The sequence below is a fragment of the Peromyscus eremicus genome, chromosome 20 (genome assembly GCF_949786415.1).
Source record: "Peromyscus eremicus chromosome 20, PerEre_H2_v1, whole genome shotgun sequence".
NCBI lineage: Eukaryota > Metazoa > Chordata > Mammalia > Rodentia > Cricetidae > Peromyscus > Peromyscus eremicus.
In genome coordinates this window covers 8,802,264-8,814,669 of record NC_081436.1, presented here as the reverse complement: position 1 = coordinate 8,814,669, position 12,406 = coordinate 8,802,264, and the positions used below count along the sequence as shown (strand labels likewise).

Sequence of the window (12,406 nt, the reverse complement as noted above, 5' to 3'; positions counted from 1 at the left end):
ATTTTATATAGGTGCTCCATACTTGCATCAGTTCCATTGTCTTCTCCTCACTCTGACTCCTCCCATACCTGTGCCTATATTCTCCTTTTGAATTAATGACTTCTAGATTTATTATTGTTATGTATACATGTATACACAACCTACTGTTGCCTACATGTACATGGATACAGGGCTAACCACTTTGGCTTGGGCAACCTATGAGAGACTCTACTTCAAAGGAGGTAGACAGTGTTCCTGAAGATCTTATGTAAGTCTATCTTTTTATGTTCACTTGCATGTGTACACACATGCCCAACACACTTAGATGAAAACTCAAATTCATTTAAAAATGATTTACTTTTAATGACTAAAAATAGTCAGAATCAGCTACTCATAGAGCCCAGGCTACATCATATCAAGATTTTTCATTGCCATTAGGAAAATTGACTCATAAGGAAGTACATATATTAGAAAATAATACACTTGAAATTTGGGATGATAGCTTTTGAGAAGATTCTACATTAATTGTGATTGTGATTTTACCTTGAATCTCCTAAATGAAATGGAAGTGAGAACTGGATCATGGTTTCAGAAACGAGGACTCTCTGACCTTGACACTCATGCTTTGACCTTTGAGAAATAAGATACACTGCACAGAGGCCCGATCTGCACATTGCTCAAATGGATTTAATTCCTTCTGTTTTTGCGATGTGTTTTCTGTAAATATGAAGTGTGTGGCCCTGGATAGGACTTAACGAGCTGAAGTACGTGGTAAATGTAAGGACCTCACTGGTGCTGTGGTATTGCTTGCCCAGCTCTGGTCCATTGAGTGGCTGGAAGGGCAGGTCACTGAACCGAGCCCCATGCTGCCTGGACTTCCTGGCCCTTAGCGCATCCCACTGTATCCCAGGCCTGGGTGCAGATTGTTTGTTACCCTCACATTACCAGTGCTGAGGTAGGTGGGTGGTGTGGCCCACCACTTCTCGGTTTTGTTCTTGACAAAAGTCAAGGCCGAAGCAAACAGGATAACAGACTTAGAAAAATCATTCTGCAGATTGGAAACTCATGCCAGCATTTGATATGTAAGCCATTTCCTGTCTTCACTGTAACATCATTGTTTGTCTACGACCTGTTTCTACACAACTCCAAACATGTCCTCACTGTGGCACTTCTATCCCATACCATCTAGAGCTCTGCCTCTGTGTGTTTTCCATCTGAAAAGCAAAGCCCCCTGGTTTAGGCCCCTTCACAGGAGCATGTAGGGTGTCACTTTGACCTTTCATTCTTTCTGGGTGTATTTGCCATCCTGTACATGTCTGCCTTTTTACGTGGGTAAGGGGAACACAAAGACTCTTGTGTAGCGTGTGATCCTGTCTTTTTCTTGAGCTCTAACTCAACTTCATAGGTTAATATCTGCTCCCTTCACGTCTCCTGTGTCTACCCTGCTAACCTGTTTTTTCCCTCTTCCATAGATCGCTGCTTTATTGGAAAGCTAGGAGAGGATTAAAAATGAGGAAAAGTATGTTTTAGGCTTAACCACCCAATGTAGACTTGAATCCCAAGGGCCACTCCTCTCTTCCTTTCAGTAAACTGGGGCAGAGCTCAAGGTCTCTTTCTGCTTATGCTCTGTGAAACATTGACCTTTCCCCACTAGACTCAGGTAGAAATGACAAAGTAAATGTAAGCTCCTGCTTTGCAAACACAGCCACACAGGGAGGATTCCCAGAATGCAGTTCCTATTCCCCCTCCTATTCACTGACTGGGCTGTAACTTTCCAATAAATATTTATATGCCTACATATGTGTGCATTGATAACGCTTTAAAAATAATATTTTTCCTCATGAGAGGAGGCTCAGGTAGCTTTGACCTTCGTGTGCATAGAATTCTCAGTATGGAATGAATATGAATGATGAAGGTGACCTTCAGGGAGAAGCTAGTGACTTTTTACATTAACAGTCATAAATTAACCCTTCATGAATTTCTGCAGCAAAGGAGTTTCTTTTTCTGGAACTAATTCTAAACTTTCCCATGGTTTACAAAGGCTATCAGGACTGATTTGATTCAAAGACAAGAGTTATCTCAAACATTCTGTGAAATACCCCTGGTCCTCACATGACTGAGTGTCCAGCTGTGTCCTGGCTTTGTGGTAGAGCCTCTGTGTAGGACAAATGTACGCAAAGTGTAGTTAACTTTATCATTTTTTTGTTGTCTGTTAAATAGCTTTTTTATTTTAAATAGAAGATATGCATCAAGTGATGAGCATTATAATCCAGCACTGCGCTGCACTGTTGCCGTTTATAGGAGCAAAGAACTGTGTCCTGAAGACGTCTGTGTAAGGCAGAAACACTGGCTATCTTGAGCTACAGTTTCCTTGTGTCCACTGCTCTGTGCTGTTGAGTGATCTAGCTCATGACTCCAGCTTTTTCCATGCCCTGTTCAGCCTCCCCTGAGGCCGAAGATAGCCGGGTTTCTGTGGAGATCATCATGTGGCCTGGGCTTTTCATTTCCCACCAGAGGGAAGAGGCACCTGCTGTTTATCTTCAGCAAGCCATTTCCTTTCCCCAACCCCTGCTACATCCTCTCCTCTTTGCTTTTTCTCTTCTGGCAGTGAATAGCATGATTCATGGCACTGAGAGGCCTGGAGATTCTTGTGAAGTAAGGAGGAAGGTACAAAAGAGGTGACGGTGAGCCATGCTTGGTGGGGACAGTTGTGTTAGCACTGTCACAAAAGCAGCCCTTCATTCTAAAAGCCAGCTGCTCTTCATATCCCTCTGAATGTGTGGCCTTGACGTGCTGCTCTGGGCTTGCTTGTGGGCATTCATTTTTTAAAAAATTTATTCTCTCGTATATTACATCCTGGCCACTTTCCCTTCCCTTCGGGTCCCTCCCCATCTTCTCCCGCTTCCCCAGATTGCTTCTTCTCCATTTCCCTTCAGAAAAGAGCAGGCCTCCCGGGGATAGCAATGCAGAGTAGTATAACTCGTTACAATTTACGTGTGGCAACGAAGATTCTTCCCTGAAGTGATGTCACAGATACATTAAAACAACTTGGTCATCTCTCTGTTAACTTTACGGATACTTCCAATAGTTACTGTGCCATCTTGTGTAACACCGTGTTTAGCTTTAATGCTATGCTTTCTTGAACGTTCTTTAGACCTAGAGATTTTTATTCAATATCTACATGTAGAAATGCCCCTGGGTTAGTAAAATGCAGCCACTGCATTTGGAATGTTACAAGAAATCAAAGTGTTACATTTCCTTAATGATGTCTGTTGCAGCTTGAGCAAGAATAAGATTTTAGAAAAAAAGGTTTTATTTCTTTATTGTCATTTGACAATTTCATACACGCATGCAATATGTTTTGAACAGTCAACCTCCTCCTTCCCCTGAATTTCTCCTCTATGCCCCCAACACTTCTCCCAACTTCATGTGCTTTTTTTTTTTAACAAGACAAAACATAAAACCCATGGAATCTACTTAGCATCCCCAAGAAAAACTGACTGTCTCTCCCCTAGCAGCCACCCATTGCCAATAGCTCCTTGACCCAAGAGGGACTTCAAGACTCCCTCCCTGATCCATGCTAGATTTCAGTTGGCTTGTTCCTATACAGGCCTTTGCATTCAGTCCCAGCCTTTCGGGTTCATATGTGCTATGGTGCTGTCATGTGTGGCAAATTCTGTTTTGCTTCAGACATCTATTACCTTTGGGTCTTTTAATCTTCCTCTACCCTTTTCCATTGTGATCCCTGAGCCTTTCAGGGTAGCATGGTATGACATAGATGTCCTATTTAGAACTGAGTGCTCCACAGTCCCTTATTCTCTGCATACCACCTGTGTGGGTCTCTGTGTTAATCACCATCTGCTACAGAAAGAACCTCCTCTGCTGAGGTTGAGAGATGCACTGATCTTTGGGTATAAAGATAAGAACTTAGGGAGCAGTTTAATCCTATATCTCTCTAGCAGAATAATTCTATTACAGTCTCCCCTAAGTCCTGCGACCTAGCCAACCACAGTTTTTTTGCCCAGTTAATGGTATCAGGCATGAGTTCAGTATTGTGGATTGGGTCTTTAATCAAATCAGAAAGTAGTTGAATTCTTTTCATGGCACCTCCTAGGTGGTTGGCAATATCATGATGAAGTTGAACACTCCTTCCCAGGCCCTGGCTGCCAGGAACTCACGGAAGTGAACGATGAGTGCAAATTCCATACTTTGCACAAGAAGTGCATGTGCACAGAGGTAGCTGCAGATGCTCTGGGTGAAGAGCAGAAGGGATGAGGCACAAAATAGTGGTGAGAACAAAAAGCAAGGTTTTCCCATGAAGCAAGGTATCTAGACCCATGGTACATGCTGTTAAGTAAGGGCCAGTTTTGTTAAAGACCAAGTAGAACTGGAGAGAGAGAGAGAGAGAGAGAGAGAGAGAGAGAGAGAGAGAGAGAGAGAGAGAGAGAGAGAGAGAGAGAGAGAGAGACTGTTTCAGGATGCATTGAGTTTTCTCAAGTTGGTTATTACAAATAAAGGAAAGAAGAATATTCCTGGACTGACAGATGCTACTGTGCCTCAGCTGTTGAGTCCTAAAAGAGCTATCTGAGTCCTAAAGCTTTTCAGTCTCCCTGAGGAAGTTGATGTCTACCAATAAGTTTTCAGAAGTTAGAAAGGGCCCAACCCCAGGACCAGAGTGCCCAAGATTCAGCATCCTGTTACTCCATATGTCCTGCAACACACATGCTGATGTGTTACTCTGTAGAAAAACACACACTAAGAGAAACAAGATGCAGAATATGTTAAACTGTTGGCCAAGAGAATGAAGGAAGCCAAAGAAAAATGCCAGCAACCGATTGCCAAGAGATGTAGGCTGTCCCTCTGAGATCTCCTACTTCTAAGTCTGAGTTCAGTCAAAAATAAGTCTTTAAGAGTAACAAACATATGACCAAACCTTGAAAAATAAGAAGATAGTTGGTTATTCCCATAAAATTCATGCCAGTATGTACCAGTGGGCACATCTTGCTAGGCCAGTCATTGTTGTAGTGTGCAGCATCATGGCTGGGTAAGACCGTTGATTACCTTTCTCCTCTAGTAGCATGTGAAGAACCTTCAAGTGCTGTGAAAGCATATTAGTAGGGATGAAGTGTATTTTTTTTCAGGAACAGTTTATTTCTCTATTTTAACTATGCTTGCTTTATATATAAATATTATATCAGCTATCTAAATATGTGAATGATAGTTGTCATTGTTATCTTCTTTGCTGTTACATGTTTTCTGTCTTCTCAGAAACTCTGAATTTTGCAGTTAATATTTATATTATTATTATATTATTATTATAAAAACTATCTTTTTAAACAGAAGGTATGAATACTGCCTTTCTCAACTAGAAGGAAGCAGGTAACGTCAATAGGTCCACATTTGTGTTCCTAGCTCTCAGCATGGAACCAGACATCAAATAGGTGCTTGAGAATATTCACTGAGGCTCAGGGAACATTGCAGAAGTAGCAGTGGAAAGGATGTAAGAGCCAAAGAATGTGGATGAGTGCTGTGAAACATTGTCCTCCGGACATGTCATGGTTGTTGTTCATGGTTCTTGTACTCATGAACTAGTTGAGCAGTTGTGGTCACCTGTATAAGCTCAAGGCTGGTATTGTAGCATGGGGTGGGGAGGAGCTTCTGTGACCCACTTCTGGCTGAGGAGCTTGGGGATGGGGAGGAGAGCCACTTTTCTCCGAGGACATCACCACTGATAGGCTGTCCTCAGTGTGTGACTTCACACCTGTGCATTTTCAGGCATCACTGATTAGACTCAATGGGGTATAATTTTTTTTGAAAGAGAACAAGAGTTTGGGAGGGAGATGTGTTTGGGGGAACCCAGGGAAGCTGGAGAGAGGGATTGAGATGTGGACATGATCATGACATAAAGTGAGCGTGAACTCCCACCCTGTCCAAGGAGCTATGGGTGTTTGATAGCTAGTGGGAGAAGGAAGGTGAGTTTTCGTCAGTGTTGTGGCACTGGGTATATCAACCACTGTACAAGGCAGGTCCCATGCTCAGAAGTAGTCAGCTCAGAAGTAGTCAGCAAATACAAACTGACTCCATATTTTGTGTTGCTTTTTAATTTTTTTAATGTAAGAAGGAACATGAAATTGGGTGCGTAAAGAGATAGGGGAGGATCTGGGAGAAGTTGGGGGGAGAAGAATGAATAGAATCAAAGTATATTGTATGAAATTCTCCACGAATAATGAAAACACTTTAAAAATGAAAAAAAGATGTATTACATACATGTTGGAAATTTTCAAAGAAAAATATTTAAAAAAAATAAGAAGTGTTTATTGAAGCCAGGCATGGTGACACACACCTGCACTATGGTACTCTGGAGGTAGAAGCAGGAAGCGTAGCAGCTCACGGTCATCTTCTGCTGTAGAACAAGTCCCAGGCAAGCCTGGGTTACATGAAAACTTACTTTTGAAGGAATATACAGTCATAGGAGAGTATAAGTACTGTTTCATTTTTTTTTCCTAGTTCAGTTTTGTGGCCAGCCTGCAGTGGCCACCCTGGAATGTTGGGAGGGTGTGGAGGGAAGACAGCTGAGCTGCTCCAGGACCATCGGTTCCAGCCCCACTTCCTTCCTTTCCCACAGCCCTTTCGTCAGGCTGTGTATTTGCGGAATGTATTTCTGTTATAATGAGTGGACATGCTTGTGATGAGCCCTGAATGGAAGTAATGGATTATCAGTGGAATTCTTCCTGAATCTTGATGTAAAAGGCAAGTGTATAAAGCCAAAACGGAGTTGTGCAGACTCTGCCTATGGGTTCCTTGAATGATCATTCTTGTCGGTCCGTGTCCTGCTCCCGGCTGTGTGAAGAAGGCAGTTGGATTGAGATCTGTCTCTTAAGTCACTTGAGCAAGGAGAGAATACTACTTAAGAGAGGGAATTGGTTAAGCTTCGCTGGAGACATAGACTTAAAAGCTGCTCCCTGCTTGATTTCTTATTCTAAGTTAATGTTTAGAGAACGAAACTGGAGGAGGAAATATTTCTTAAGTGTTTTAAAATACAGGTCTTCAACAGCTAGGGAGCCTGCATGCGACTTAGGCCCTCAGCGTGTGGGAGACAGTTGTGTAGCTTGGTCTGTTTGTGGGGCCCCAGCAGTGGGACCAGGACCTGTCCCTGGTGCATGAGCTGGCTTTTGGGAACCTATTCCCTGTGGTGGGATGCCTTGCTTAGTCTTGATACAGTGGAGAGGAACTGAGTCCTGCCTCAACTTGATATACCATGCTTTGTTGACTCCTATGGGAGGCCTGCCTCTTTCTGAGGAATGGATGGAGGAGTAGAAAGGAGGTGAGAGGAGGGAACGGGAGGAGAGGAGGGAGGAGAAACCATAGTTGGTATGTAAAATAAATATAAACAAATAAATACAGGTCTATTTCAATTTAAATATAGAAAACATAAAATAAAATTTATAATTACATGTATATAAACATCTAAAATATGGTAAGATTTTAATTGTCTATGCTTGTTGCATACTAAGGAAGGAAAGAATGAAGGAATGTGTGATTTTCATTTCACCAAAATAAGAAATATCTTTAGTTATTATTATTTTTTTTATAGTATAGGGGCTAGAGAGATAAGTTCATGCTTAAGAGCACTGGCTACTCTTCCAGAGGACCCAGGTTCAATTCTCAGCAACCACATGGTGCCTCACAACCATCTATTGCTCCAGTCCCTGTGGATCTGATGTCCTCTTCTGGCCTCCATGGGGACTGCATTCATGTGGTACACAGACATACATGCATACACTAAAAAACCCATACACACAAAAGAAAAATAAGTTTTTTTGTCTATTACTGCATTGTGGAATGTTCTGAAAGGGCCAAATTTATCAATGAGCAGTAACTGGAAAATAACCAACATCAAGTCTAGCTTGTTATTCTGTCTGGAACTGATCTTGACAATTCATATTGTGATGGATGCCAGGTTTCTATTTCTCTTTCACTGATTTTTCAAAATGACAAAGTAAAAAGCATAATTTAATTTTCCTTACTGCTTGAAATAAAGCAGCAATTACAAATTCATTGAATTTTATAATAGAAGAAAATTTAAACTGTGAAACACGGCGTAGAAGGACAGAATGAACGAATTCAGTGAACAAGCAGATCTGACAAATGAAAGGGTGTAAGCCAGATGTTTAACCACTGGAGCTGTGCCCAGGAGCAGCTGGTCCCCAGGAACGTTAACCTGCATTTCCCCTCTGCCTTCTCCACCTAGGCATTGGAACTACTTCATAGCCTTAGTGTCCTTCCTAACAAGCTAATGCCATGCTTGGACAATTTGTATGCTGCGTTTCGTTATTTTATACATTGAAGATGGAAACTGGCTCAAACATTTCATTATGTAATTTACCACATTTCCATAAAGTTTCTGTATTTATGTGAGAGTCCACAGGGGGAGTCACACGTTAGGAAAATTGGGGGTGCAGGGTTTATTGAATGTTTAATGCTCTAGTTGGTGGTGTGAATCTGGGTGATGAGGTTCAGGGAAATGAGACAGATTAAAGTCTCATGCAATAGCCAACTTCATTCAGAGCCTCAGACAATTTACACTCTGGAGGTTAAGAAAGGCCACCTGAGAAAGTATGTAGTCACAAGGATAAGCCACACCTGGCAAAAACATGTCATGTAGGCATATGGATAACATCAGCCGAAGTAAATACACTCTTCTCCGCTATGCCTGGGAGGGGCATGAAGTCACATTCCAAAAACAATTCCATGGTTTTAAAGAAATTGAGATCACAAGACTTTTGTCTTGTTTTCTTACAAGCATTTACAAGTCTCACAGGTCTCCATTCTTGACTGTATTCCAACAATTGAGGAAATGTTCTTCATGGGAAATCAAAAAGAGAAACAGGAGGGAGAAAGGGAAGAAGGGAGCAGAGATGTGGTCATGTGATCTTGTAGAGGCCCACTAGGAATCTCCCATGCTCTGGAAAGGGTGGATGATCCAGACGGAGCACCATCCTAGACCACCATACAGACACACCCCAAGTTCCCTGCTGCCTATATTTTCAATCAAAACAACACAGCAACAACAAAACCCTTCCAACACTGGCAGTTTGATCATTTGCTGGAAATAAGGAGTGTGAGGAAGCAATTATTTTGTAAATTTCTTTTCTGTTCTTTAGGAAATATAGTGGGAACCAGGTGTGGTCATTTTGCTTTAGCATGCATAAATATTTTAATGTCACTGTAAATATTTTAGCATTGTATTTTAGGGTTCCTCAAAATAATAATAAGTTCTCACTAAAAAATGAATAAGTCAGGAGGGTCTAACCTCAGATAGCGTCACAAATGGATCCAAGAGTCTTTTAATTTTCAGAACTGTTGGATTTGGAAAAGTATAAATAGAGTATGACATTTGAGAAAGGATTCCTTAGTTTAAGAAATGTAATATAATGTCTAGATGTTTAATAATAGAAGCAGGGAGTATGGCTTTTGCTATTAGTCTTCTAATATTAGCATCTCCACCAAAATGTAAAAATTTCATAATATGCAATAAATGTATTATATTTAATTATATTCATTTTCTAAAAATATATGAATATCCTATATTAAAGCATGGAAACTACTTAGGAAGTGACCCTGGACTGAAGCACAGTGAACTTGAGAGATACTGAGGACATTTCTTATAGACAGACATCACCACCACAGGCAGGGTTTATTCTATTTTTCCTATTCCAGTGGCCACTCAGTGTTAGATTCTTTAGTTCTGTTCTACTTTATTTCTATTGCTTGGTTTATTCTTCCTCAGGACATATGCCCCGTTTGTCCACACAGTCTCCATGACTTTCCTGCCATAATGTTCTGTGCCTATTAAAATACCATTTGTCCATCATTTACCTGAAGGAGTTTGATTAAATGCCAGGGGGCAATGCTATCTGATTTGTCCTTCTGAGATCGGTAGTGTAATGAAATGAGGTCAAGTTATTAGTATTAGCGCAGATTAGAATTTTTAAAAATTTTTAGTTAAAAAATTTAATATTTAAAATTAACAATTTTTTAAATTTAAAAATTTTTTTGTTATTTAAGAAATAGTTGTCTCTGCCGGGTGGTGGTGGCACACGCCTTTAATCCCAGCACTCAGGAGGCAGAGCCAGGCGGATCTCTGTGAGTTCGAGGCCAGCCTGGGCTACCAAGTGAGTCCCAGGAAAGGCGCAAAGCTACACAGAGAAACCCTGTCTCGAAAAACCAAAAAAAAAAAAGAAAGAAATAGAGGTCCTTTCCATTCATTTCTTTAACCCTTAACCTGGCTAAACAGCACTTCAAGCATGTCATTTATTATTTGGAGTAGTGCATTACATTGAGATTTATATTATTATAACTGTATGTTGCATCTGTTCAAAATAACATTTACAGGTGAATATATCCATACACATATGCACACATAAAATAAGGTTTACATGTAACCATACTATACAAATACTAATATGATTCTATATTACATGTGCTGTAATATATTTATAATAGAAATACAGGTACATTAAATACCATATTGCATATGCTATTCTACATGTATACACATAAATACACATTGGGAAGTACTTTGGATGAGAGAATGTGTTAAAGAAAAGGTAAAAGGGATGATGAGAGTAATAATCCATCATTCAAATTACTACAAAAGAGCCACGTGTTTCTCCTCCTCCTCCTCCTCTTAGTTCTAATCTTAACTAATACTCAGCTGGTGCTCACTTCGTTACCTCATTGACTTTACATATATGTGCTTCTCCACTAAGTAACCCTGAAGAGACACCAAGCTTGGGGAGGGTGTCTTACCCCTTCTCCATCCCACATGGGTATTCAGTATGGAAATTTACTTTGAACCCAGGAAGTATGGTTCCAGATTTTGAATGATTTCAACTATTGACTACCCTCACAACCTAGTTTGGGGGGATTATTTTGCAGTAGATTTTAATACAACATGATATAAAGCAGCATTTGAGTTATTGTTTTCTGCTAGCCTGTCCATTAAATAGGTTGAATTTCATCATCAACCAGAGAGACAGCAGATTGGGCATCTTCCCCAGGCACAAAGTGATGCTACCATAACATGTATTCAAACCATTACTCTTGCACATTGTGCAGTTCAGCTATTCCTTCTGGTTCCCTTTGACAAATGTGGTACAAAGTATATTTTCTCCAGGACTGGAGGGGAGTTAAGGTTTTATACTGACTGACTTTACTTAAGATAGATGTTACAGTTCCTAGGTATTTAAGTGCTAAGTGTTCTGTTTATGTGAAATTGCTATCCTTTGGCAATTGCTTGCCCCAAGGATTTGGGGAGTACTTAAGATTTTTATGCTCATAGAGTATGCTGCACTTGTAGTTAAATGTTCTATAAACATCAAAAGGAAATTTATAGCAATGAAGTGCTTTGTGCTTAGGTTTTGCTGTTATTGCCTTATAAAAGCTATTACATCAGGTTGCAAGTGTATTTGAGTGAATTATGATAAGAACTGGTTAAGGGAGCTCTCTCTCTGTCTCCCTCCCTCTCTGCCTTTAATCCCTTCCTCTCTCTCCTCCTCTTTGTCCTCCACCCTCCTTCCGTTTGTGGTACGAAGAGTCAAACCTAGAGACTCAAGCAAGTCAGGCAAGCATGCCACCATTTGACTATGCCCACAGCCATAAGGAAGAGTCCACTAAAACTACATAGATAATAAGTAACCTTTCCTGATAGTACTTTTCTGAAGGTCGATAGAAAATAATGAACTTCCTTTTGTTCTTTGGCTGCTGAAACATGTTAAGGGTATTCTAGATATCGGCCCAATGTCCTGTTCTTTAGTAGTCTATTAAGTGGCTCTACGGAACATCTTAAGTCACTTTGAGCCCAATATGCTACAGATGAGGAGTCAATTAAGCTTGCGTTGTGATTACTTATAGTCCAGTGCAACATCAAATAAATGCTGCTGCCACTTCTGAAGGCATCAATTAAAACAGAAGATAAAGTCCACTTCAATCGCTTCTTTGATGCTATAGACTCGAGCCGAAAGGAAGGTTAGGACACCATGTGCGCCAAATAAAAAGTTCCAAATCATTCTTGCTTTGACACCTGACCAGAGGATATATGAAAAGTGATGCCCAGATGGGCTATGTGCTTGAGACAAAACCTGGAGAGAAGCCATTGTTTTCATTGAAAAGAACAGTACGTCTCTTCAGGTTTTAAAATACACCATAAAGGATAAAGTGAACCTGTAGCTATGGAAGAAAAATGAAAGCTTACAAGTCTAGAGATCTGAGCACTTTTTGCCTGATTTATGTTATAATTATCTCAATTTCTATTTGGCATTGATGATGATAGAATTAATGGAATACTCTCTTTGGCAGCTGTATGTATAGACTTTTTTAAAACATGAAAATTAAAAAAATAAAAGTCAGCAACAAACCACTCTTA

At 40.4% G+C, this 12,406-nt stretch overlaps 1 protein-coding gene across 1 annotated transcript in view; it reads left to right on the top strand.

The window, feature by feature from the left end:
* Tmem117 (transmembrane protein 117) overlaps positions 1 to 12,406 on the top strand; it is a 458,729-nt gene that overhangs the window by 246,204 nt on the left and 200,119 nt on the right. The gene's annotated exons all lie outside the window — the stretch shown is intronic.